The sequence below is a fragment of the Aythya ferina genome, assembly GCF_964211825.1.
Source record: "Aythya ferina genome assembly, chromosome: 3".
NCBI lineage: Eukaryota > Metazoa > Chordata > Aves > Anseriformes > Anatidae > Aythya > Aythya ferina.
The window spans coordinates 2,756,767-2,784,752 of NC_140298.1; the positions used below are offsets into that span (position 1 = coordinate 2,756,767).

General features: G+C 40.8%; 2 long non-coding RNA genes across 7 annotated transcripts in view; both read right to left on the reverse strand.

Moving 5' to 3' along the window:
* LOC311434427 overlaps nucleotides 1-27,986 on the reverse strand; it is a 452,952-nt gene that overhangs the window by 75,873 nt on the left and 349,093 nt on the right. The window lies entirely within an intron of this gene.
* Nucleotides 36-27,382, reverse strand: LOC311434429. 6 transcript variants are annotated; one of them, XR_014691478.1, is made up of 3 exons: nucleotides 27,265-27,382; nucleotides 2,047-2,122; nucleotides 36-1,838 (listed from the first exon to the last, which is right to left on the reverse strand). It is a non-coding gene; the product is annotated as an uncharacterized lncRNA (long non-coding RNA). The 6 variants fall into 6 exon arrangements; XR_014691479.1 differs by lacking the exon at nucleotides 27,265-27,382 and adding an exon at nucleotides 19,920-19,990; XR_014691480.1 differs by lacking the exon at nucleotides 27,265-27,382 and adding an exon at nucleotides 19,907-19,990.

Here is a 27,986-nt window from a genome sequence, read left to right on the forward strand (position 1 = left end):
CTAGAGGCTTAAAATTAACTGCTCTCTGTCAGAGGTGAGAATACAAAGTCTGCAATTTTATTTTATAAAGTGTAATACAAAGTGTAATTATTATGATGGTCATGATTTGAAATAAGCCAAGGCTTTTTTATGTTATTTTTCATAAAACTAAGTAACAAAACCCAGGAATATCAGCTTCCTATTTTTGAGCAATAACCAAAGCTACAGTAACAGTGAAACTTTGGAGTGTTTGAAAACATGGAATTTTAAGAGAAACCACTTTGTAACTTTAATTATTGCTACAAGGCATAACATAGAAATAAATTTAGCCTTAAATTACTGCTATATTAAAATACTGCAGCATAAAAGTACATACAAGTATTAAAACGTTTAAAAACCAGTGCCTTGTCACTTCCAGCCATGCAGATCAGGGTCACATCCATGCCACTCTAACCTGATATCATTTTATTTCCAGGTCTTATTATTATTATTATTTTTAATAAAAGTAAACCCCACAATATGAATGACTTAATGCAGATGAAGAGAATTGGGCTCGGAGGCATTCGTGCACCCAGTGTCAGATACTGAATATAACCAGTGTGACTCGTTCTATGGTCAGTGCAGGGAGGGAAAAAAAGCCACCGAGTTGTTTTTAAGTCCTGGCGTGGCTGAACGTCCTCCACCGTCCTGCAGGGAGCTGTGGCTTGGCAGTTCAGAAGGGAAGGCTGGAGAGGGGCGCAGCTTCCTGCGACTGACAGGCGGCTGGGAGGGAGAGGCCCAAGGCTGAGCCTCTCCTCCTGCCAGGGCAGCCTGACCCCAGACAGATTTCGACAGAGACAGCAGCAATTTGTTCTTTAACAGAGGAAGGAGGAGAAGTGGAATTTTAATTCCCCTCCAGGCAAAAAAAAAAGGAGATCTGAAAGTATTGTTAGAAGCAGGCAAGCAGCTGGCCCTGAGCAACGTGCATCACTCGCCTGGGCCCAGCCACATCCTCATCAGCAACCCCAAGGCTGTGCCCTGGTCCTCACTCTTCCATTCATATCAGAATTCAGGAGCAGGCTGTTAGCAGACATGGAAACAGTGTAAGCGTGCATCAAACTGAGCACAATCTGTCACTTCAGAACAGCACATTCACGTCTGCTCTTACTCTTGTTTTTCCATGTGTGTGCCAAATACAAAGTTCCAACCCTCTTTAACAAACAAACAGAGCTCTGAAATTAGTTTTCTTTTGACATCTGAAATTAATTTTGTTTAGAAATGCTCCATTAGAAGTGGTGCTGGAGACCTAGGGATGCAAAATGCTAACAATAACCAACTGATCCTGTCTACATTCTTCATTTTTCTTTTCAATTCATGACACAATTAAAGATGCCAGCTTTTGCTGGAATTCAGGATAGCAGAAAACGTGGGAGCCTGAAGGAAAAAAGACCAAAACTTCTCACTGGACAGGAAAATTGATTTGCATCCCAATCCATTAATTGCAGAGCTACTTCATTCTGCAGAAAGAGATTGGAAGCTGGCAGGCGAGCCTCTGCATTGGCACAGTCGTGCAGGGATCTCCTCCTGCCGAGGCTGGAGGGGCTCGTGGGCTTACCCCAGTGTGGCAGAGAGGTCTCCAAGCCGGTCTAATGTTAGCAGGGAGAACAGACAAACGGCCCAAGGCTTTGCGGGCAGCGAGGCACTGACAGAGTGGTGAGTGTCATGGAAGTGGGGTGGATTTTTGTTATCTTGTTGAACCTCCTCTCTTTCTCCCCAGGGCTGTCAGCAGATGAGGCCCTACGGTACTCAGCTGAGGAGTGCACACACCGAATTCCCAGGTAAGCTTACAAGAGGCCAGCCATGGGAACCTGCAGGAGGAACTGGAGGTGAGAAGACATGGGAGGGATTATAACAACACTGAAGCAGATTATTGCTTTTTCTTTCAATCTTTTTTCAAGTGCATTAAACTACAGCTAAGCGAACACCAGTGCTGCCACCTCAAAAAGTGCCCACAGAAAGCAATGCCAACAGAATGGCTGAAATAGAGGGCAAAGAAATGCTTTCCAATAGCAAAGTGCTATTACCAACCTGGGAAAGTGCTGGCACTTCGAATAGCTATGACCTGATAGCAGCATATGCAGAGCAGAAAGTGCCTTTAGTAGCTCTGAGGAGGTAAGTGTAGGAAGAGGTCTCTCTTATTATTTTGCAGATTTCAGTCATAGTAATCACAAATCTTTCAACCTAATGAATGCTGACTTTCAAATATCTTACCCTAAGCCCCATACAGCTCTGAATTGCTGTTACACTTTTTCAAGTTACCATATTAATTTGACTACATCATTCAGTTTTTCTTTGTTTTTCCATCTTGCTTAATTGCCTTAAACTTATTTATTTTCCTTTATTATGCAGTGCTTTTCATTGCTGTTTCTGAGGCAAGAAATCATACTGATTTTGTGCTTTTCAGAGAATTTTAGTGAGATGAAAGACATCAGCAAAGAGCATATCGAACAAAATTGCCAGTGAAATGATGGATATCTACTAAAGAGCTAGAAGCAGATGGCCTTTGTTTCTATTCCAAGCATAACAGCAGATAAAACTCAAATTACAGTTCTACAATACTAAGGTTATTCAAAAAAAAAAAGGCAATTTCCATGTGGATGATTAGCCTATAAAAATCAGGCCCTTTAAAAAAAGCACAGGGTTCATCCAGTAAACAGACAACTAGAGAAGATGGCACCAATCTGAAGTCTCACCAGTAAGAACAGGAGTTTCAGTGCTGCACCCGCCCTGACAACGTTATGGTTTCACAGCCACAGGACCCATACACACAGCCACGAGAACTGCTGCAGCACCCCCAGGACACAAGCAAACACAGCTAAACATTACAGAAGACAAAAATCGTTTTCTGTAATCTCTTAAACAACATTTGCCTGGGACAGTAATTGCAAAGGAGGAAAGCCAGAAAAACATGCTCTAAGAACAAATGAATTTTCAGGAGGTTCAGGAGGGACTCGAGCTTTCAGGATCCCAGTGCTGTACGGTGTACTGGATCTGCAGCAGCAGGATGAGGTGGTCCCCACACAGCCTTCTGCCTGCACCCAGGGCAGATGAGGGTGAACTTAACGGGCTTCCCAATGTTTCCCATCTTCTCAATGTACATAAACATGTATTTATCACTACTTTTCTAAGGTTTACAGATAAACCTCAGAGAAAGGGTTGGTATAGCAGCAGCCTACAGCCCCTGCAATGGGAACCTCTTCCCATGCTGGCACTACACACCATTTGTAGCTTTTTAGGACATTTAAACTACAATTTCCCATTTGGGGGGCTACAACTGAATGTCCAAATTCCTCGAGACAGAGACAAGAGGCATAGAAAAAACTCTTAATACGTCTTTGAAAGTAAGTATACTGTAGTATTTCAATTAAAAGGAATCAAAAGTGTATGTTGGCCACTCCCTATCTTATATTTCATCAATACATATAACTGCCCCCCCACTCCCACAAAAAAAAAAGAAAATCTCTTAAGGAATTCTTAATTAAGAACTGACCCCTCACTTCCAACTCCATCTGTAAATTAAAAATAACTATGCTCTTAAATACTTTTGTAATTTCTTGCATTGAAGGCAGCTCTTGAGTTTCCAAGTAAGATAAGTTTAAAGGACTTTCAACAACAAACGACAACATGCTGTGAAAAATAAGGGGAAAAATTACTGAAGTGCCTATTTGGTATATAAAGGTCAACTCTTGTGATGTTTGGAGACTAAAAGGCACTGTTGTACCCAAGCAAATTAAGAAATTCATGAGGATTTCAAGGGAATGGAATGTATTTGCTCGTGTCCAGTTAGTACAGCAGAGAGTTACAATATTCCCGTTCCATTTTTCTTTCAGCAACTACTGAATTAGTGCACAGCTCCACTAATGGCTCTTGAAGATTTATATAGTGCAGGCCCAGAAGGAATGTGGTGGGACTGTCCAGAAAGCTAACAGCCTGAATAAGCTTCAGAAAAGCAGACTAAAATTACCGCTTTTGTACCTGCAAAGACAGAAGTCAAAACCAAGGGTGATCCATGCCATTGTCCCAAATGCAACAGCAGCTTACCCCTGATGCTGTGCGCATCCCCCTTCCAGCACAAGGCTGCTGGTGCACCCAGCTGTGATGCCAGCCAGAGCCCCCTCCACACCTCCTCTTCTCAGCCTGCCACTGCACACGTGTGTTGCTGGTCCCGGAGCCCTGAGCTGCTCCTGCTCACCAGAGATGCTGCCAGAAGTTGTGAAGATGGATTTGTTTGGCAAGATTTCAATTCTGTTATTATTCTAACTCCTCTTTTTCTGTAACACAATATTATCAATCTGATCTCTGCTCTTCGAGCAATCAGATCCAAATGCTCTCTGCTCATCTGTTTTCTAATCAGTCTTGGTTCTAATTTGCTTGATTATTCAGAGCCCTTCCACTCTAAATTCAGCATGTTCAAATTCAAACTGGCATAAATTGATTATTTTTGTATCACTCTAAAGACAGCTGCCGGCAGCCAAACAGGTATCAATTGCTTGTTTATAAAACGTCTCCAGAACAGTGAAGAGTTGCTAGAGGGTGCTTCCACATGACTACAAATAGGACGGGATATTTACCTAGGTACTTACAATTTAGGGAAAGCTGGAAATTGGTGGGCTCCCTCACACATTCACTCTCCTGCCCCAAGCTTTGTACCTCTGCCTTAATTTACACAGGACCTAACTCTCCAGCTTCCAGGAGGAAACTTCAGTGTTTGACTTCAGGTCAAGCTCAGCTGGAGAAAGCTGCCTCAGGAGAAGCTGGGCCATACCCCTCTGCCCTCGCAGCAATGCTGGCAGCCTGCAGAGACAGCTGGCAGAAGGGCTTCCCCACCAGCAACACCACCAGGCTCTAACCCTACTGCCTTGTGCACACGGAGGGTCCCACTGCTTTTCCAGTGGGAGTACTCTGCCTCAAAGGAGAACGGGATTGTTTTTCCTTCACACTTGCACAAAATTGGTTTTGTGCATGAATATTTATTTATTTTTGCTAGCTGCAAGCATTAAGCTCGCATTTTGAACCCACCTAGGATGGAAACCATTCATGAGTATCTTCTATAAAAATTACAGGTAGATGTTGTGCCATTATGTATAGAAATACAACATACTTGAAGAAATTTGAAAGCAGATGGGCTATTTCTGCCCCACCCCACATGATTGCACTTTATCATAAGTTAAAAGCAACTATGAAGCAATTACATTTACAAGGCACAGTCTTTGGTAGATACTTTCAAAAAAAAAAAAAAAAAAAAAAGGATTTTTACTCCTAGATTCACATGACTATTTTATCACAAGCACCCAAATCACTTTGAATGTATTAACATTGCTGAAAATACCAATGAACCCTGTGTGCCTTTACGTTTTATTGTTTTATAGAACTTGTATTTAAGCAGATCAGCATACTGCAAAGCTGTGCCTGAGGTACTGAGCGGTGACACCATTGTGAACTCTGGGTCTTGAAAAAGTATCAGAAATGAAACTGGAAAGCTAGTGACTGATTCATCTATTATTGCCACTTGATATATTAAGTACTTTTCATACTAGAAACCCATGCATCTTAACTACACTGCAATTACACCATACACTACAATTATTCTCAGCTACATGTTAAACTCTTTACCTACATAAGTGGCTATCACACATATTCTGTGCCTAACTATGAAGCAATTGTTATTTGTCACCCTTATCATGGGAGTGTTTTTCAGAGTAATTAATGACCCTGATTAAAGTATGACCATGCTGCCTAGAATAGTCATTTTATTGACAGGTGGACTAAAAAATGTGCCAAAAATCTATAGCAAGGGTAGGTCGCAAAAACAAACCACAGAGCACTATAAAAATACTCAGAGTAACACTAATAAAGTACTGAACACTTAACGTGGATGGGGCTTATGCAGGATGGAGACTGACCTTTCCAATAACTTCACATGCAACAAATGTTTTTGGAAATTTCCCAAGCAGAGTAACTAACAAGACCATTTCCTATAGAGCTCTACACAATCTACATCATGGTTCTTCGATTTTCCTTATGAAAAGTCTACACAAAGAAAAATGACTGCTTTACACCATTTTCCCCCCAATCAACTCAAATAAATTGTATGGAAATTGAACTGTTTATGATTAGTGAATGTCAATCAGTCACCTAAGGTTAGCACTCATGATCCTAATGGCTCCCCAAGCTCCTGGCATTAATCACTCACCCACACACTGACTGTTCCACTGATTTATTACTTGGGCAAAGCACCATTTATTCTGTACATAAATACATCTCCTTTATTGACACGGGATCCACTCAATACCTGACTAATTGTAATCCCCCTTGGAGGAATAATAATAAAAAACTGGAACAGTCAGGAACAACAACAGTTGAGGTATCTATAGCTGAAGAATGGATCTGTCTCATCAGGACAGCAGCACGGCTGGCTAACCAGATGGGATGTCAGGGCAGAAGGAAAGAGGCTGCCTTTTGCAGAGCAAGAGCTACGCAGCTCTGGGATGTAAATGAAGGGGGAAACCATTTACTGAGCTCTGCTCAGCAACACTGCCCTTCTGCAAAATGCTGTGCTTCACCATCACAGCACAAGGACATCTATCCTGGCATATTAACATGACAGCAGGAGGAAGACCAATCCAGTGGCATCACTCAACAGACGACAGCGATGGAGACGTGCCATCCGGAGGTTTAAGGATGAGCACACCACAGGGAGAAGCCCACAGCCAGGCACCAGCCGCTTCCCTTCTCTGCTGGGCCCTTCTCTACCCACACATCCCTTATCCAGCCTCCGACAGCCCTGGCCTTACTAGGAGGGTATCACAGGCTTGCAAATTGTAATTTACAAGCAATGTTTCTCTTAAGACACAATGAGCTCAGCTCTGTCCTGTGGGTTTGATTACACTGTATTTCCAGGCTAGAGTCAGGACACAAATGTGCTCTGAAGCTGTAAAACTCCTGCTCTGCTGTTTGACTCAGGTTCATCCCTTCTGCTGAGGTTGTGTAACCTCTGTGACTTCCATGACTGCATCTTACTGAATTCCAAAATGGTTCAACCCTTAATTTAAGTTACCCTTAATTTAAGTGAAGTGTCAGAATGGGTTGTTTCTTTGGGAAATTCAGCAAGTACATGCACAACTATCTTAAACCACTTCCAGAGAACGTAGAATATGACCCTTGGAGAGAAGGCTTGTGGCTGAAGTACCTAGATAATGGCACCACTCTTCTTCATAAGTAAAGGCAAAAAAAAAAAAAAAAAAGATCAGCTTGGCTAAATTAATTTACTTCAACCTCAGCGCTTGTCAATAGCGAACCAATCATTCTAGCTGGAACTCTATTCAGTGAAGTATAGATACAAGCAATAACTCATCAGTAAGTTCTGGATGAAAATGAAGCTTCTTAGTCATTTAAGTCACTGTCTCATAAACTATCTGTGTTTTGTATGTAATGCAAATATTCCCTTTGGATGGGTTTTCCAGAGTCGCCAGCATCAACATAACTTTACTTCCACTCCTGTCGTTCCAGTTTTAACACAGATTTCTCTTCAAGTATATTTAGGGCAATGCCAGTTGTTATCTGGATTATATGAATATTCATAACCTTATAAGATAGCATGAACTACAGAAATTCTTTTCACTCCAAACAGTTCAGAGGGTAGATAAATCTCGCCACGTATAGCCAACTGACAACACAACGTACCCTTCTTGCTACATGCATTTAGGTTGCCATTTGGCAAGGAACACTCGTGCATGCAGCAGATGATATACTGCCTGTGCTGAAGAAGCCAGAGCTCAATTATATTGACTTCTGTGGAGTAATGATTTTGTCCAAGGTTTTTAAGGTTAGTCACATGGGTAGCAGCTTTGCTGAACCAAAGCATCAGAGATGAAAATCATCCATCATTTATGTGTCTCAGGCTTTCAGATCAACTAATCTTCCTCGGAAGCTCATGTCCTGCAAACAAACAAATGTGCTAGCTGCCTTGCCCTATTTTCTTCTTATGAAAGTGGCAGAAAATCCACTAGTTTTGCTTGCTTTGTTGCTATTCAGTTATTAAAATGAGTGCACTCTATTTCCAAAGATTTTTTTTTTTTCAAACCAAGTTCAACAGAAAATACTGTGATATAAAACCCTAGTCTAGTGACATCCCAAACAAAACACAATAACCTGCTTATGACAGATTATATAGTTTAACATCCCCATCCTCCAGACTCACAAGAGAAGACAAAATAGAAGGCAGGGGAAGGTCAAGAGGAGAAAGTGTGTCCTTATGTTTTCAGCATTAGAGGAGAATGACAGAGTAACAGTAGCATGGGGCTGCCAGGCACAGGGCAGACCGAGTTCTGCCATCTCTGCGCTGCAGCTGTGGGACGTAGATGAAGAGGGGTGAATCACTACCAAACTGCAAATAGCCTGAACACATCTACTTTCAGCCTGTCCAACTGCAAGGACCACTGCAGGTACTTTGATGTTTGCCAGATTCAAACAGCACTAAATGGGAGTCAAATTCTATTTTTAGCTCGTCAGGAAGATACTCAGTTAACGTAATAATCATAAATTTAACATTTAGATTAAATAGTTAGCTAATGCAAATGTCATCTTGACACTATTAACCCTGCAGCAATTAAATACTGGTCTACAGCACAAAATTTAGATCCCCCATTCAAATTAGGGCTTTCTGATTGCTTATGTTTAATTTATAAATAACAAAAAAATCCATTTTCCAAATATGAATTCTGCTTTGATTTGTTTCAAAACCCCCCTCTTCCTGCAGCAGCCAGTCCTCACAGAGTCTTTGAGTACATGTCTCCTGAACAGACTGCAGCTCCACAGCTGTGAAGCCATGACCTCATTGAGGTCACAGACTTAGGATGGGATGGTTTACAAAGAAGACAAGAAGTTTAGAAAGAAGCTAAGGAGGAGGCAAGGGAGCTATCAAGAAAAAGCTCTTCTTGCATCTGAAAAAAGTGAAGTCATACTTCATTCCAAGAGTGGTTTTCTTTTTACTGCCAACTGAAACAACTTCTTTGCATAAGCAGAAGAGATCACATCCCATCCAAAGCCGTCCTACACACCACAGACATATCTATAATTGGTAGTGTTCAAACCATGTTTACTGTGAACAAATCATGGAAGACATCAGTCCTAGCAAGTGCTATGTCATTTGCTAGGTCTGGGCTCAGGCTCCTGCTGATGGTGGTCTCTCTCCTCTATAATTGAAGATGAAGAATGGGTCTCTGATGCAGTTTCTGTTGGCAAATTTTAAAAATTAAAGATTTGGAAGTATAGCTCTTGAAAGCATGCCCTCCTTATTGCTTGAGATAAGACGCTTGATAGAGTCTGAAGCATCTTAAAGTAATCATTCTTGCTACAATTTGTTTAGAGATGTACTAACCTAAGGAAAGTTTCTTGGGAGCTGAAAGATGGTTGAAATTGAACTTTTAAGAACATAGAAATGTGGCCACATAAATTAGTACAAAGCAGAAAGTATTTAGAAATTGAACCAGTATCTTTGGTGGTTGTTTTTGCTCATTTTAGTCCTGACACGGGAAACCTGAATAATGTGCACTCAAAAGAGGCTATATTTAGGCAGAATCCTGCCTAGATATCTCTGCCGGTTATTAATGCTGTCGGGCATGATAAAGTACTGTATCAGATTTGTCTGTGTTTGCTATTCTCTCGATTTAAGCGATTTGGGCTGAAAATTCTCGCATGGAGTTTCTACGTCAAGCTCAATCACTTGGAAATATTTAGGCAAGAGGGAAGCAGCTGCTGCCAATGAAAGTTCTCAGTGACTATGAGCTGCCTCCAACCTCTGGCCCAACTTCTCTCCCAAAATAAACTTAGAAATCTTCTCTGACTTCTGTTATACCTCCTGTGGGGAAAGAACTTCAAATTTAGCACAAAGGATCAGTGGATATCTGGAATGCTATTCTGTTGAAAAAAATCCATCCAAATTTGGGCTTTGGTTTTTATCTTTTAGCTTTATCAGAGTATGACCTTCATTAGCTTGATGTTAGCCTTACTGATGCCAACAAAATACTCCATTATCTCCATGGGAGAAAACTCTAGAGTTTCATCAATGTTATCTTCCATTCAGAATAATCTTTCATTAGAAATAATTTTCTGTAACAAGATCACCACCACAGGCATCTCATACTGAGAACAAGGGGAATCTTCTTGCTTTCATTTGAACAAATTGCCGTTAGTTCCATGGAAATAAGGACCATAAGTTTAAGAAGAACCTTAATATTGACAACGCCTTTCATGACAACTGAAATTCCTACAGTCTAGCCAACATTTACATTGCTGCTTCACAGGATGGCTCGCCTTTGCAGAGGGCTTTGCATTCAGGACTAGACACTCCCAGAAATCCCGAGCCAACGACGCTTTCCTTACACATTTACAACTACTCACATCTGCTGCATTTCCCTTGTTTTATAAAGCCATGGGATGGTTATTCAGAGTCCAGCTTACTTTTGTTTGTAGTTCCAGATGTGAAGGGGTGTTCATAACTTTCTTGAGTTAAACTGTAAAACCCCGATCTGTTAATAACTAGCACTCCAGGCCCCTTCAAGCTTCAGGATGAATGCTACACCCTTTAACGGGCTGTGTCCTTCCTAGAGTATGAAGGAAAGGGGCCTCCTCACTTGTCTTGCTATTTTCAGACTGCTAAAAGAGCACCTCCACTGGAACAAGCAGGCACTCTACCCCTCTAGCCTGGGGCAAGCAGGACTAGGAGGATTACTGTACTCCCGCTGTTCCGCAATTAGGAGGAAGATCAGCATTGGCTTCACAGTATTTGATGATGTGCCGCATCACTGTTCTTGTGCCATAAACAGGAATTTCATCAGCACTTGTAATAAAGAAGTCATGATGAAGACAGCAATGTCTTCAAAAAATTTTTTTTATTTTTATTTTTATTTTTTTTTTAAAGTTTTCCAGGGCTTGCCATTATGAGCTTGGTCACACCAGGCAGACTTCATGTTTTCTTCCATGATAACTCCAGCAGTTCAATGGTGGGCAAGGTTGAACATTAAATACAATTAGCTGTACCACAGAGATTAATACCAGCTATCTTCCATTAAGTGGAAGCACCTCACAATTAGAGGCAGTTTAAAAGCACATTGAATGAAGGGACTTGCATCCAGGAATAAAAATTACCCTTATTATTGTTATTGATGGACAAGTACTCATTCAAATCTAGTATTGTGGACAAACTGAACAGAAGGATTGCAAAAGCAATTCACAAAGCAAATCTAAGTAATGTTTACCACCACCATCAAAAGAAGAATCCTTGAATTTCATTTGAGATCAACTGTTCGGAGAAAAATCCACAAGTGCTGTTGGTTAGGGACAAGCAGATGACTGCTAGAGCCAGTCACAGTCCCCTACAATCCCTGGAAAATTGTATTTGCTTTTTTAGATGATTTAAGCAAATTTCTTGCTAAACCAAACCAAGTAACCAGCCCTCAGAAGTTTTAGGTTTCCAGTTAATCGGATACTGGTTTTGCATTGACAAAGTTGCTACAGAAAAAGTTCTGAGACTCCCTGCCACCCAACTGGAAATTGTATTTTGGCTTGTACACCTTACTCCACTCAAGCACAGACTACATAGAAATGTTTGGTTCACCTTTTATCTCTCCCAAAATCTGCAAAGATTTGCAGATTTGTTATGGTATGACATTGCTCAGCCATCTGAGTTGAGAGCTGTTGTGAGTTCCTGGCATGATACCCCTCTGCATCATTTACTGTATGTGGCCAATTGATTTTTCTTCCCCTATGCATGTATCCATTAACCTCAGTTAAATGATTTTTTAATGAAGAATACTCATGTTCCTAGAACAGCTCACTGTTCAGAGCAAACCAGGGATTCTTTTAAAAGAACATTCCTTAATCAACTCATTTCTATGCAGACAACGTGCTAGTTGCCTTAAGAAATAAATAAGTAGCCTATAGCCTCCATAGAAAGGCAGAAGGGTAGAGAGAGAACTTACGAGGAGATTTTTTTTCCATAACAAATAGACCTTGGAACTGAAAATTATAGGTCAAAAAAACAAACAGATACTTCAATAGCACATTTTGAACAGAATACATCGCAAACAGATCTTTTTATTATTATTTTTTTTTTAATTTAACATCTAATGCCAAGTCTGTTTGCAGACATCTGTAGGCTCCTGGTGAAATAAATGTAACTGAGTCAAACGATATCAGCTGCTGCTGATATCAGTACCAGTACCCCCTGAATGCTACAGCTCATTTGCAACGACCCCGAAGGCCTCTTCAGTGTGGACATCCACAGCATGGGCCTGAATTGTACTGGATGGTTTCACATGTGCTAGTAGAAGCACAATCTGAATTAGCCTGCAAATCGTGCCACAAGGTGAGTCAAGAAGCCATTGCACCACTCAGACAAATATGCACCAAGAACCACGTCCTGCCCATGTTCATAAAACTCTATTTATGGGCTTTCAGGGAGAGGTGGCATGCCCTGACCTGGTGCTGAGTGACCCCTGATGCTCCACGTGGTTCACACCGAGTCTGGAGAGAGGCAGGCCAGCTCACAGGCTCGGGCTGGGGCGCGTGGGCATGATGCAGTGCTGTTGTCAGGCAAGATGCTGCTTTGAGCTCATTTTTGTTTTCCAGGTATTATGCACATTCAGAGGGAATATTAAAACAGATAATGAACAGTACAGAATCACCGCCATGGTGCTGCTGTAACACAATGCCAAAAATCTTTTTCTTTTATGTTCACAAAAGCTGCTCTCGCAGCTCTGTGCAGAGCTGTCACACATTCCTTGCCTTGCTAAGCCTGATATTCGTTAGAGTTTTGAGGGGGGAAAAAACACCATAGCATTTTGATTTAAGATTTAAATGTGACAGCCTATCAGACTAGCTTGACACATGTTTAATCATCTAACTGTTCTTCACGTGGCATTCAGACTGGTGACACAGGGTAAAGGCTTTTCTTTTTGGACGTTCTGCCAGACTGTGTTTTGCGACTCTCCCCAGGGAAACAGCTCAGAATGCCAAATGAAAATTAACCTGGCTCTTTTGGATCTGAGCCCACATGTGCTGGACATGCCATACTGGAGACTGCATGAGGACAAAATGAGACAAGCATAGGTTTGGGAGAAAAAGATGGCATGCCATGGACAATACCACATAACATATATAACATTACTTGGAATATCTTCTCCAGCATTTGCTTTAAACTTAAGTGATTAAAGAGACCCTCTTCTGAACAACTTTAAAATGAGTGCACATTTTCCTCCCCTAAGTGGATTTCTTCCCCTCCACCCCCAAGGTAAATGTACAGTACTGCAGAGTCCCTTCAAGCAAGGCTCTGTAATTGCAACTGCTTTATTGCCAGAGTGAGGGGTTTTATTCAATCAGGGAGGGAAACGCAAATCTTCTGGCCCCAAGCTTTAAGGGGATTCATTACTGTGCGAAACAGCTGATGAAGCAAGTCTCAAAAATGGCTTTCACTCCCAATATCGCCTCATTAGTAGCACAAACTGTCATGCTAGAAAATTCAAATGAATTCAAGCCAACCAACCCTCTTAATGGTGCCAGGCATAGTTTCTCTTGTTAAATAATATATTTTCCTCAGTCACAGCAGAACATCTCACCTACTTTCAAGCTTTATAAAAAAAAAAGTAGTATTTGCGTAATCCCCATCATATCAAAGAACATTTTTAATATCAGCTGCAGGAAAGGGGTCACTCTCATTGCTGGTAGTTTCCACCAGCAAAGTGGATATAACTTAATTCTACCTAAAACAAGCAGTGCAATATATTATATTTTACCACAGACAGACAGTGTGCACGCATGTATATGTATCTCTCTCCAAATACACCAGACACTCAACAAGACTCCACAAATACTCATGTATCATTTTAAAGTGAATTACTTCAAGCCATGTACCAGCTGCTTTATCTCCAAACCCGCCATTTATTTAACACACCTTGAAAAAAATAAAATCCTTAGGTTAACATTACTTACCCAAATAATTGATTTAAAGCTCAAAATCAAGAAATCCACTATATGAAAGAAGTGTGCTGATACCTGAAGATGACAAGTAGAATATTTCAAGAAGTGGAAGGTGAACATCTACCCCATTTTACTTAGTGTGCGAAACAACAATGTGTTTCCATTTGCCAATGCTTGTAGTTAACAGACAAAGCTCAGAACAAACAAACAACAAAAATAGCAAACATGACACACACAAAAAAAACCCTTCTCAACAGTCTCTGAAGATCCATTCTACTCCAGATAAGCAACCCAAGTGCATGAACAGCTCTGTACCTCTTGTTCCAGCTCTGATAGTTCCAAGTACGTATCTTGTCCACTTAGTGTCAGCAGATTTCTTTTTCTCCATGATATCTTGTAGCAATTAATTTCTTCAGATTCATCAGTCCATATCTGGGAAAAGCAGTTGCTTCCCCTTATCAATCTTTTGCTCCTAGTGAATATTGCCTTCTTCACTGTTCAAATACTCAGAAGAGAAATGCTAGTTTCTCTAGATCATGTATTTTATTTAGTTGTCATGTGGTACTTATTTATCTATGTATCTATTGGAAAATCCAATTTTTTCCAGTATTTTTATACAAGGATTTTTTTTTTTCCCCCAGACCCTAAATCATCCTTATCGTCTTTTTCTGAACTCTCTTGTTCTGTACCATCCTTTTAGTGGAGAGCTGAATGGGATTAAATAATATATCTGAAATAAGGTCACACTGCCAGCCACACTACAGCTCAAGCATTCTTTCCGTGTTCTCTTTCAATGGCCAGAAGGCAGCTGGGGAAAGTTGAATGCAGATGACTTCTAAGTTAGCACAGAAATGCTTCTACGAATCTGACAAAGTTACAAATAACAGCCAGAGATTCAATCCTGAAGAGGCACCCTTATACACCACCTCTGGACCAACACCCAGGAACAGAGAGAGGGGCAGAAATTTGCATTGACAACTGCATGAACGAGCACTGAATTCATAAAGCAGGACTGCGACCGCACGTCTTCACGTTTGCCCTTTCTGTAACTCTAGAACAGAAAAGTCAGGAAGTCAGGCCAGTGGCTTTTTGGCCATATACCATGACAAGCACCTTGGTGTCAACAAGACTGAAGCCCTGCAACCCTTTGTGAGTTCCCTGAATGTCCCAGGGAATTAAGAACAACAGTTAGGGGAGATGTGCACACAGGCAGCAGGACAGATGCTGGAAGCTGCTGTACAGCCATGCCCACTGACTCTGGAAACACCTGTACAACCCAACTGGTTCATTTCTGAACCTTGAACAGTTCTGACCTAACAGAAAGCTTTGAAGAAATAAACCCCACAAGGTGCCATGGTGTAGTTATGGATTCAGGAAGAAGCACCACTATTACTGCAACAAAGTTGATACTAACCAATATTCACTTAATTGCCTACTAAGCAATGAAACTTGAATGGTTTTACAGAATACACAGGATTTAAATCTAAACCCAGCTATTCAAACAGGGTAACAAGATCAAGGAATAAGCTGTGAAAATGGGCAAAGATGCCACTAATCAGAGTGTAGTTTCTCTAACTTACAGCCACAGTTATGTGAATGAGAGACAAGTTCCAAAAGGCCAGGGATTTACAAGCTGCATGGTAGTTCATTAATCCACTAACTGCATATTAGAAAATAAATCAGTCGAACAGCTGAGAATCTGACTTAATGATTCTGTAATTGTTTGTCTCTCCAAACCGTCATCATATTTGGATCAAACAGCTTTTGCTGTCATGCCACAGAAGAGGATATTCTCCCAGCTCCACATAACAGCTGGCTTTAACAGCTTTGATGCAAAGATTTCTCTTGTGATTTATTCCTACCATCTGATAATCATTTCTGAGCGAGAGCAGAAATATTGGCCTTCCGTCAAAGAAAGCTAACATGCAAGTGTAGCTAGCAATCTACATAATCCTTCTGAAATCATTACGGCAAGTCCGGGTCTCAAATCACCAGCCTAATTGATGCTGAGGGGGCCCAAGCTCCTGCGCCTTACCATATAACATGGCAGCTGCCATTTCTGGGAGCAGACGGGCTGACTTCTAGGCTGCTGTCTCTCAGTCACAGGCTGGCTTTGGGGCACAGGTAAAGAGATTCAGTACAACCAGCTTACTGGCTGGGCTCAAACCAGACTGCCCCAAATTAATACAACTGGTTAACTGGGCTGGTTGTGTTTCACCTGGGAGAGAATGTTGGTCAGCTGGGGTAATTAGTCTGGGTTAAAAGAAAATGCAGGGGGAGGGGTGACAACAGCCCGGAATTTATTTGCGAGCAAGAGCATAGAGAGGACTACAGCTCACAGACCTTCCAGCAAGTGATTCCAGCTGCTGATTCCCAGCATTATCAACACCAGATAGAAGCACATTTTATTTCTCCCTAAAGACAGGCATGTTCCTGGGATCAAATGCCAATTGCTCTTTAACTGTTGAGGTGGAGATTCACATTCAAGACCGAGCCGAACTCCTGCTGAACAGCGTTTTACATTGGGCAAAGTGCACCAAATCCAGGCCTGGGCAGGGGGTGCAGTGGTGGAAGTTCGGGTGAGCTGAAAAGGAAGCTGCCCTTTGGGAAGCACTGAGCTTCACCAACAGCAGTGTCAGGGTACTGCAAAAAACTTAGCCTCTTCTGCACCTTAAATGTCTAAGTAATGAGAGACACCAAACCAGATCCTGATCCACTATTTCATTAACGTGGTCCCTGAAAGTCACTACCCATAGTTGACTAAGAAGTTCTTTTGGGAAAACAACAAAAAAAAATTAAAATCTACGTTATCATCTCAATATTCACAAATACCTTTTACATCTGCACGTAGATGACTGATGCACATGATTTATATGAACTGCAGAGTCCTCTGGCACATTTGGCTCAGGAATAGGTACTACATTTGAAAGTAAAATCAGCTTAAGGTATTATATAATTGGATGAATAATCAAAAAAAAAACTCATTAAAGCATCAAAGTGTGCTGATATAGCAAAATGTTCTCCTCTGACCTTCGTTGTTTTGCATTGTCCATTTTGACTAACTGCTTCTCGCCTTCTGCAAAGAGAATAAACTCAGCATTTAAAATTATTAAACACATACACCTCCTTTGGCTATTTCTTTTATCCTTTAGTGGTGTCTACACCCTGGTGAGATCTTGCAAGTTAACCCTATGAGATTCACAGTTGCAAGAGGCAATCAGGACAAAAATGAAAGTGCTCTAGTCAGCAACGACGTAGAATGGCATTAACTCACCCTCCTATCCATATCACGGACACAACCAAAGCAAAGCGTTAACACTGATTAATGATTTTAGAGTAGAACCTAAAATATTTAGTGCCTTGATAAGAAAACTGCTATGATTTATACCACAGCCATCATCATCTAGATGCGTTCTTCTGTGATTTGGTGGGCTCTCTGAAACCCAATCTTACGGTAGAAAAAATTAAAACAAACACAGCCAAAGCTCCACCAAGCTCTGTCAACCCTTCTCCTAAAGGGAAAAGGCACTCACAACACAGAACAGCAAAAGGAGGGCAGAAAAGCAACACTAAGTGAATTCTTCTAAGCAGAATCTGAGCACTGGTGTCTGTAATAGCACTCCTGGAAACTCCTACAACAAGAAGCATCGAGGATGCCTCAGCTCCTGACATCACACCTTACTGCAGCCCTTCCAAGAGCCACAAATACCTACAGCTGTGTCCCACACAAGCTCACCTTGCTTCCCCCCAGGGTATTGCTCAAACAGTCACCACCTGCCCATGAGCTCGGTTTTCTCTTTTTGGCTTAAGTGAGACTCAATAGTAAAAGAACTGCAAGCTCCTAGGAGATACCACTGAGTTGGAGAGGCCCAGCATGCAAGGGACAGCCTGCCAGCATGCCCCTGTTTAGCAAAACTGCATCTGTCCTTAGATGAGCAGACTGAGAAACAGCACTGGTTTTCACTTCTTTCCCTTATATATATATATTTTTTTTTTTTCTTCCTTATTGTTTCTATTATATTTGTCTTCAGTCTGGGTGCCAGGAGGAGAAGTTTACAAATTAATGGTTTGATACCGGGCTCCTGCGTGTAAAAGGTTGTTGTTACTAATGCTTTCCCAAAGCACTGTGAGACTTTGATGTACACAGCTGGCCACCAAGAAACTGAACTGCCATGGTCAAAGTTAAACACATCTTCTACTTGATTACATGAGATGACAACCTAAATGACTACATGTAACAGCTATTATCCCGTTAGTCATAATTTCAATCAGCAGGCATCAAACATCATTAGTTGTGATAGCTTTGGGATTTTGAAATATTTTTATGAAACACATCATTTAACAGAATACTGTGAGGCGTAGTTGGAATTATGTATCAGCTTGGCTTTTGGCTTTTCCTGGCAAGGGGGGGCAGGGAGGTGAGGGATATTTATGTTAAGGAAAATGACAAAATGAAGCACTACAACAGATCTGAACAGAAAATTCAAAATAGGAAACATAGCCACAGGTCTTGGACTACCATAAGGTGCTAGGAGGTATTTTGTTTGTTTTTGGAGATTTTTCAAAACAGAAGTAGTTTAGATTTACAAGCTCTAGAGCATAGTGAGAGAGGGAAGTTAAAATTATGTTATCATAAGAAAAATATTCCTGATCAGGTCTTTGTTATAAAGAAACCTCAGTTTATTAACAACAACATTTGATAGGTTAAATACTAAAGTTTAAGACTCAAATGTTACTAATCATTCACTTAATCATTCCTTTTGAAAATACATTGGTTTTGATAGGTTTCTTACATAAGCTTAATACAAGCTTCTATCAGCATGTTAGGGTTTTGTACCAAAGCTTTACATGTCTGGATTCCAATCCCCACAAGCCATTAAACATGCATTTTGCTCATTCAAACAGTTTCACTAAAGCTGTTATTAATTTTTGGACTAATGAAATAATTTTCAGATTAGAAGTGACTGCAAACAGAAACAGTAACAGCCCGCTTCATAAGAAATGCATACAGAGGAAGAAAATATTAACGAACACTTGCCTGTAGTCACTTACTACTTACTTGTAGACAGCATATGATAAATGTTCTAAGAAGATTAATAGATTTGGCCAAGCAAGAATACCATTAATGCAATTCAAAAATATCCCCTAGATACTCATCCACCACCATACATACCTCAGCTCTAAGAACTGGAATTGCTACTGCCTAACACATTGCACCTCTGTGAGGGACAACACAGGAGGAATTGGATGCAAAGTGTTAGCATTTGATTCAATAGCAAGTTAGGGCACACTAGGGAAAGTAGGGAGCTCCATTTAAGGTTCCTACACAGGAACATAAAACACATAGCCCTAACCCAAGGATATTAAGACCAACCAACAACTGGGTTTTGAGCCATGGTGCTTCCGTACTCACTTAGTTAGATGCAGGAGACCTTTCTACCCAAACCACAGCAAACTCACATTGCAAACACATCTCTTTCCCTCAGCCCTCCATTATCAACATTTGAGGGGGAAAAGAAAAAACAAACCCAACACTTTAATGTTCACGTTAAAGATGCACTCTTTTCAGCGGTACTCACAGAGAAAGAAAAGAAAGCAAGTTTTTCACATAATCTCTTCACAGAGATTGATTGATTAAACCTTGATTCAGGCTTTAGACATTACCAGCACAGCTCAGGTGAAAAAGAGGTTTTCTGCAGCTGCTCTAAACAGACTTTAAACATTTCATTAGCTAAAAACCCTGCAAGCCCATTAGAATCATAGAACCACCCTGACATCCTAGCAAACCCAAAGGCACAGTGCATGAAACAAAACCCCACCAAGCAGGAACCCCTCTACCCAAGTTCTCATTCCTCGTGCCCAAGAGGCAGCAGCACCTCCCAGCACCACCCAGCCGCCTTCCCAGCTCAGCCCCATGCTCCTACCTGGCAGGGAGCACCCAGCGGGCACAGAGCTGAGCCCAGCCAGCCAAGGCATCACCAGAAGCACCCTCAGCTTGCTGAGGAATGAATACAGCCAAGCAAAGGTGAGCTGGAGGTGAGGGCAATCTCATCACACACACCTCTGCGGCTCCTGGGGACATCTCAGCACAGCTGTCAGTGGGTTAGTTGTTGCTGAGGCTAATTGGAAAGGTTGAAAAGGCTGGGTGGCACCCAGGAAAACCATCAGGTCCTGGGTCTTGTTCACCTGATCATATCCTACATCAGTGTCAAGGCTTTATTATATCTTCCCTTTGCTGGGTCTAACCCAGGTTGTGTGGGGAAATCTGAATCAAATCTGAATCCTACGTGTGTGGGGGAGAAAATGCTAGGTTTTCTGTAGGATGGTCTTTGTACCAAATGTCAGGGGAAGAGCACGGTATTAATAAGCAGGAATGAAGCTTTATTCCCAATTTTCACTTAAATTCAATTTGTCCTGGACTAAAACTACCTCTCACAATGTGCTCTTAGACCCAACAGAGATTTTAAGTGTTATTTGTCTTCTACAACACCATAGACAAAGGATTTACCAACTGCCTTCAGCAAACAAAGAACAAAATCCCTTGCCTGCAGGTGAAATGCAGGCTGAGGAAGGTACCTTCGAGAAGCAATGAATCTAGGAAGCTGAGCATGCCCCAAATACTGCTCTGTCTGCTCATCCATATGCTCAAGACTGATCAGACATTCAAAGACTCTTCCAGTGACTAATGGTGGGTAGGGAGCAATTGTCTGTATCTGAGGACTGGCATCAAGTAAGTTAACAGAAGTGATTAAACAGAAATGGAAAACGATCAATGAAGCACTGCAACAGTCTTCTGGAGACCTTCACTCCTACATCCCAAATGGACTGGGCAGGACTGTGGCCAACTAAGATAACTAAGCATAGATTAAATTCACAAAGAGCTACATGTGCAAAATAACCATAAAAACGTATGGTTTTTTGTATGCATTCTCTGCATTTTCTGTTACTTCCAGCAGAAGACTATAAATAAGAAAATCTACAGACTTTTGTGCTTTCTATTGTTTCAAAACTTTCGCTGCGTATGTCACTTTTCCCCTTTCATCCCTCAATACAGAAGCCACATCTAGTGTACTGCTGGGATTTCCCATAGTTCGTCTGAAAGTATGTCATTGACCAGCTCCTGAGCATGGCACAGACCCACAGACCTTAAACCTTCATCTGCTCTCAGTAAGTCAGTAGGAGCTTTTTCAGTCTTTCAGCACAGCTCAGAAAAAATAAACCTGCCTTCCCCGAGCCATCTCGGATTAGTTTGCTCTGCCCTTACTCATGAGTAGCATTGGTACTGCTGTACTCACAGCGATTTAGGGGGAAACCCTAATGAAGATACAGGTCAATGAAAACTAAAATGGTGAAGGGTTTGGGAAATGCAAGTGTCAAGCACTGTTGTTGAACTCTATGATGTGCTTTTTTAAAATTCTGTCGTAGGGAAAAAAAAAGCCAATTCAATGTCACATCCATAAATAAGGATAGCACCCTGAACAAGAGAGGAAAGGTTTGAACATAAAAGGAAAAAAAAAAAAAAAAGGCCATAAAACCCAAATGAGTTAAAATATTATTCCTGGGCAAAAATTTATTACAAATAGGTCTTTTCAGCCCTAACAGATGCAAAGAAAGTAAATGGCTCACTGAAGCCAGGTTTCAGGTATGTAAGGCACTCATTTATATCTCCTTCTCTGATACAAGCTCTAACTTGTTTCTGTTGATCCTGCCTCTTTCTTTCTAGACTAAGAAAAGTCAAAAAAGATGAGTAGAGCTGGGTAAATTTAACAGTTGGACTCATTTCTACATTTCTAAGCAGTTTCTTCATCTGAATGACATAACGAATTGAGAGAACAAACTGGAAATCTATCAAAAATAGACTTCATGGTATTATCTGCCAGATTGAAAAAGGCACAAAAATAGCCTGTCTCGCGACAAAAAAAATCCTCATGTCTCACTATAAATAATATTTACCTTATGAAATGTATTCTGAAGTAATTTTCCTATATTTAAAACATATCTTCCTCTCCAGTGTCATGCTGAAGTCATGTCAAACAGGGATTTGACTTGAATCATATTAGAAAGCCAGCAGCAGTTTCAGTGCTTGCTGTACCCAACTAGATTTGTCTGGAATCAGCAGTTCCTGATAGTACAACCTGACATTTTTGTTGCCTTCATGCTTCCAGGCTAGAAAAGCCACTCAGCAAATTAATGTAATAGTAAAAATAAATGAAGAGATGTTAGTGCTCCCCTAAAACACTATGGGATCACTCCCTGTTAGATATACAAGGCTGAGCTGGAGAAGTCTGCTCTGATTTCCATCGTTATTGATTGTGGTGGGACATTTCATTTACTCTTGAAATATCTGGCTGTACACTCAGTATAACCTATGTAACCTATTAATCACCGTGTTGTTTCTTATTAACAAAGAGACCAATTTTTGCCAATACATTACTAATCGATGTTACGGAAGTTGTCTGACTGCAGCTGCAACAACCCCAAACATTTATTTATACCATCAAAAGAAAGGTTCGATATCAAAGCAGGAAGCTCACCCAAAACACCCACAGGCTCTAAGATTTTATCCAGTTTAATTTCATATGCATGCAGATTACCACAGAACTAAGGATTTATACACTGGCTACTTGCTTTGAATGAATTACCAACAAAAAGTTCAATTTTGCTTAGAAAGTCAATGAAATTCACAGCCATGCTACTGATGCCCTGTTCTTAAAGACTGAAAGTGTTGCATTTATTTATCAAGCTTTATTGACAAAACCTCCGTGCTCCAACCCAGGGCTGAAATCATTGCACGAGGATGCTAATTCACTTCAACAGGTTAGAGGTTCTGTGAGGGTCCCTCATTTTACAAATGCAACCCACTTTCTGGGTAGCACTCTTTCTGACAGTAAACCTTTCTTCTATTTACAGCTACTGAAGTCATGAAGCGAACAGAGGGAATCTGAAATTCTCCCTTCTCATTTCTGTGTGCCAGAAGTTTTAAAATAGATTGCTGACCATGTATTAAGCATAGGTATCTGCATAATTTATATGAAGGAAGATACACTTTGTACTAAGCTGAGCTATGAATAGATAACTCTCTTAAATTGAAAACAAACCAAAAAACATAGATCCAGCTGTCAAGTGGAATGTGTATTTCAGTGAAAGAAAATAAAATTCATGTGGATTAAAACATAAGAAGCTTGTGAATTGAGAAATACAATCTTATATGCAATTAACCCTTCGTCTGGTATCTGTTGTAATGATAGGCTCCATTTTCTCAGGATTTGATAGTACAAAGATAGAATTTGGCAGATCTGTACAACTTAATTCAGAAAATAGCCTTATAATTCATATCCATTGCTTTCAGGGCTATTTTTTTTGGTCCTATTTTTCTGGAATGGACTTTTGAGGTCAAACTAATCTCAGCTGACCTCATTGACTTAGATGCCTTAGATTCAAGTGACCTGTGACTTTTTCTGCTATGTCCTAAGATCCCACTTAGCTCTTCCAGTTTTGTTTCCAAGCTGCACCAACTTTCATTCCAGCTTGGAGACCATCTCTGTAATATAAAAATACATGATGACACCTTTAACACTTTTTCAAAAGAACAGGAAATATCTGTATATAATTTCTTTCCAACAAGCCTTTTTTTTCTTTTTTTTTTTTTTTTCTTTTGAGATGGACATGGCATCCAGCTCACCCTTTTAAAATGACCATTTACCATTTAACATAAATACCAAACCTTACTAGCAGACATTTACTTGACATTATTTGTTGTCACTTACTGGCCATTCTACCGCCAGCTATTCACTGACATAATGAAAATTACCTCTTATCTGCATTAGGATTTGTGACACATTCAGAACGCTTTGCCTAACTGCACCATCGACTTAAAATACTCATAGGCAGTGACCAATCTTCTATACTGTTAACATGACTGAACAGTAAATGGTAAGAGGTAGAGTTAGTTGCTCACCATGAAAACGGTTCTGGTGTACAAACTTAATGTGGTCTCATACTTTAAAAAAATGACAAAATTTTAGGTGTGGCCTCAGTTCTCAGCTGTGATTTCCTCTTCTTTCAATGCTCACTTTGCCTCCCCTGTCTCAAGTAGGCACTGACCACAAGAGGCATACCTCTCCCTGGGAATAGGGACAGCATCTTGTATGGTCTGGCTCTGACTGCCACTGGATTTCACTGAAAATAGTTCAATAGAAAGAGACAGTTTCCTCAATATGACTTTTTCATTGCAGCTTTTTCAACTGCACATCCTAATACACGAACCTTTTTCTTTTTTTTTTTTTCTTTCCATACAGGATTCTTCATCAGACTGTTGTGAACAAATAAGAGAAGGTGACAACAACCTAACTCCTGCAGAAGGCAGTCAGTATTCATATTACCAGTTACAGCTATGAAGATTTTCTTGGGAGAAAAGCTATGAAACTTAAATCACGGTAATCTGGAGTGAGCATAGCGAAGGGGTGAAGGGACTCCTCATGTATGAGAAGCATCTGTAATTTTGATGCAAACCACCAGGAGCTGTACGACTACCTCTAAGAGATAACCTGTGTTGAATGATAAAAAGCCATTACAAGAAGCTGGACAGATATAACAGGCAGAGATAGATTAATAGATCTCCATGTGAGCATAATTGATTTTGGGCATGTACTCCATGAACTCTTCAGTAATGATTTATCTTAATTTGGTGGGTATAATACTGAGTTCAATCAGCTCCTCAGAGAGCCATCCATCAAACATATCATCAGCGGAGAGAAGTGCTGCCTTCTCTCTCTTCCTTTCTCTTTCATATCTGACTTAACAAACAAAGCAAGAGACCATTTTTCTTGTAGAAATAAATAAATCGCTGCTGGTTACTGATGCATTTCTAGGTCAGGGAACCCACCAGTGTACATAAGAATTGATTTTTTTTCCCTGAACCATGAATTTTCCCTTGATCTGGGTTTATGACTACACAGCAGCCAAGAAATTTAGGGAAGGCACGAAGAAAGGAATAGTTCAGGCATCTGGGCAGGACTGTTAACAACTTCACTCCCTGTGCCCAGGCACGCACCCCAACATGTCCCACACTGTCTACAGAAAGTCACCAGCATTTTCAGTGCCCCCAGTCCTACCAGTCTGCGGTGAGACCCAGCACGGTCACACACAGCTGGTCACACCTAAGGCAACTGCACCGCTGACAATGCACCTCCCACCCGCTGCAGCTCCAGCTCCGCTCAGCCTTTGCACACTGAGAAGGGAGAGCTAATGCTGTATTTAAACTGATGATGATAAAGCTTAAACAATCTTTTCTGCTGCAGCTATTTTTGTGCGAGGAACATTTTCTTTAAGGATTTATACTCGGGGCTTTAACAGGGCTCATCATTCTAGTAATGAACAAAACAGGAGAGACAGCTATTAATAAGAGGAGAACGCCTGAGTGCCTCCAGCACGCTCTGTCTGCCTCCAAGTAGAAGAGCCACGGGAAGCGAGCCCCGGGTTGGGCCGTCTTCATTTCCCTGCGGGAGAAAGTGCTGCGGCAGACTACAGAGCAGTGCCCATGTGGAGTCCCTTGAAGACATTTTCCCCAGCATTACCAGCAGCACGATAATAGGCACTGGGCTTTGCTCCTGGGGTTCCAGCCTTCAGACTCCAGTTTAGCCCTGCTTAAAGCCTACCCCAACACACCTAGCTGCCTACTGCAACAGCAGGGACCTATGTTTTCCTTCCAGTAGCATCCTGCTTCTTGCCTATGATTGGTTTTCCCAGGTAGAGGGAAGTTTGGATAATCTCTACTGCTTTCTCTCAGGCTAAGCAGCAAGAGCCGGACTTCATCAGGGTACGGGAAGCGTGGGGAGAACAAATGTGTGCAACACGTTAAGGAGGTGATCATCAGTGAGCTGCAGCCAGGGCTAAAATAACCTCAAGCATTAAAAGATAACAGAGGAGGATGGAATAAAAGTGTAAGAGTCAGGCATCAATTTGAAAAATAAATATCATCTTATGCCCCCTTTTTTGAGTGCCTATTTTTTCTAACTTTATTACAAATTCTGAGAAACTGCAATGCAGTTCTTTCAAATCTTATTTAAGGAAAGAATGGACAGCAGTATTTGCTTTTACATGTGTAAGCTCATTGAAATGGGCAGCTCCCATGTTTATGACATTCTTAACTTTTTTGATGACATTTAAATAATATTGCACTCCATCAGGGCAGAAAGCACGCCATAATTTTGGGAACATTTTCTCAACTTCTTCCCTTGTTTTTCATCATTTTTAGCTAATCAGACCAGGATGCAGATGATATGTATGATAATCCCAGCTTGGACAATCTCAGTCCCACACCTGCTTCCTGAGGGAAGCACAGACTCCCAGAAAGGCTGAGGTGGGAAGGCACCTCTGGACATCATCTGCTCAGCGCAGGGCCAGTTAAAGCAGGTTGCTCGGGGCTGGGTTTTGAGTATTTCCAAGGATGTTTCACAACATCTCTGGACAGCCTGTTCCAGTGTATGACCATTCTCGGAGTAAAAAAGTAAAAACAAACAAACAAAAAAAACAAACGATTGATTGGAATTCCCTGAAAATCCATTTACGTCCACTGCCTCTTGCCTTGTCAAGATTTTGCATTCAGAGCAACACAGGACAGGAAAGGAAAAATCTCTTCCTCTTTTTTCCCCTCAGGATGATTTTATTTTAGCAACCCTTAGCTGCAGGTGTAACTGGCAGTGAAGTCAGAAGTCATACTGCCAGTCCCTATGTTTAATCTACAAAACTGTAATGCGACGTGATTAGTTAAAATGAAATACAGTCCCCAAGTAATTGAGATGGATTCAGATTTAATTCATCTTTTGCAAGAGAGCTGGGAAAGCTGATAGGAAAAATGCAATTTTTCATACATAAAACACCTCCCAGTAACAGAGAGCCCATTTTTGGAGGGGGAAAAATGACCTAAACTGAAAGGAAATACCTCACTACCATGCGAAAACTGTTCCTTCATGAATATATGAACAGTATAGAAATTAAATTAGTATATACTCCAGTTATGATCATCCAAAGAGTTCATTACAGAAACTATGCCACGTGAAATGCTATATGACTTAGATGACCAGATGTTTTCCTCTAATGGAGTTAATCCATGGAGAATAATTGCCTGTAATCTGCAATTTTGTCCAGACCAATACATATAACAATTTCAAAAGGCCAAACACCACTGCCAAAAACTATGATTTATAAAAAATTCAAAAAATCATATACTCAACTGTTTCCATAAGGCTGTTACCATGAATTGCTCACCTAACTCTCTGCTGTATGTGTGGTGGTCCCCAGCTACGTGATGTCCTGGTAGGACGCTACAAATACGCGGTAAAGTATCAGTTTCATTCGCCATATAAAATCTGTTATTAAAAAAGATGGTTTCTGTCTTCTATTTTATGAATATTTAAAAACTGTAAATGTATTTTTTTATGGTCTTCATCATTAGATATTACAATTCCCTTAGTATTCAATGTGCTGATTAATCTCTACTGAAACCAATAATAGATAACTGAAAAGACCCCACAGCACTATTAATTACCATAGGTGTTAATTAGACGTTACCCATGGGAACAAGACAGATGGCAAAACGAGCAGTGGCAAGACAGACAGGTATTGCTGAGGAGCTCACACTGTCCTAGAAAGATAGATGATACATGCTATCCATGTAAACTGGTAAGAAATGACCTTCTTTGTCACAGAAGACATATTGTGGTAAGAAATGTTAATGACGAGACAGATATCTGAAACTAAAATACAGCAGAAATAGAAAAACAAAGAAACAAGCAAGTATTTCTGCAGCTCAATGGAGACCATTAATTGAAATAGATGAAACATCCCAACTGAAGAAAAGAACAGCATCTGCAAAGTGTGACGATGATTGCCATTTTGAAAGACAGCTAGTTGGCTTCCCACAGCTCTCGTTCCATTTTGTTAATTGTCTCCCAGCAGTAAAGAATGAGAACATGTCAAAGGTTTCTCAT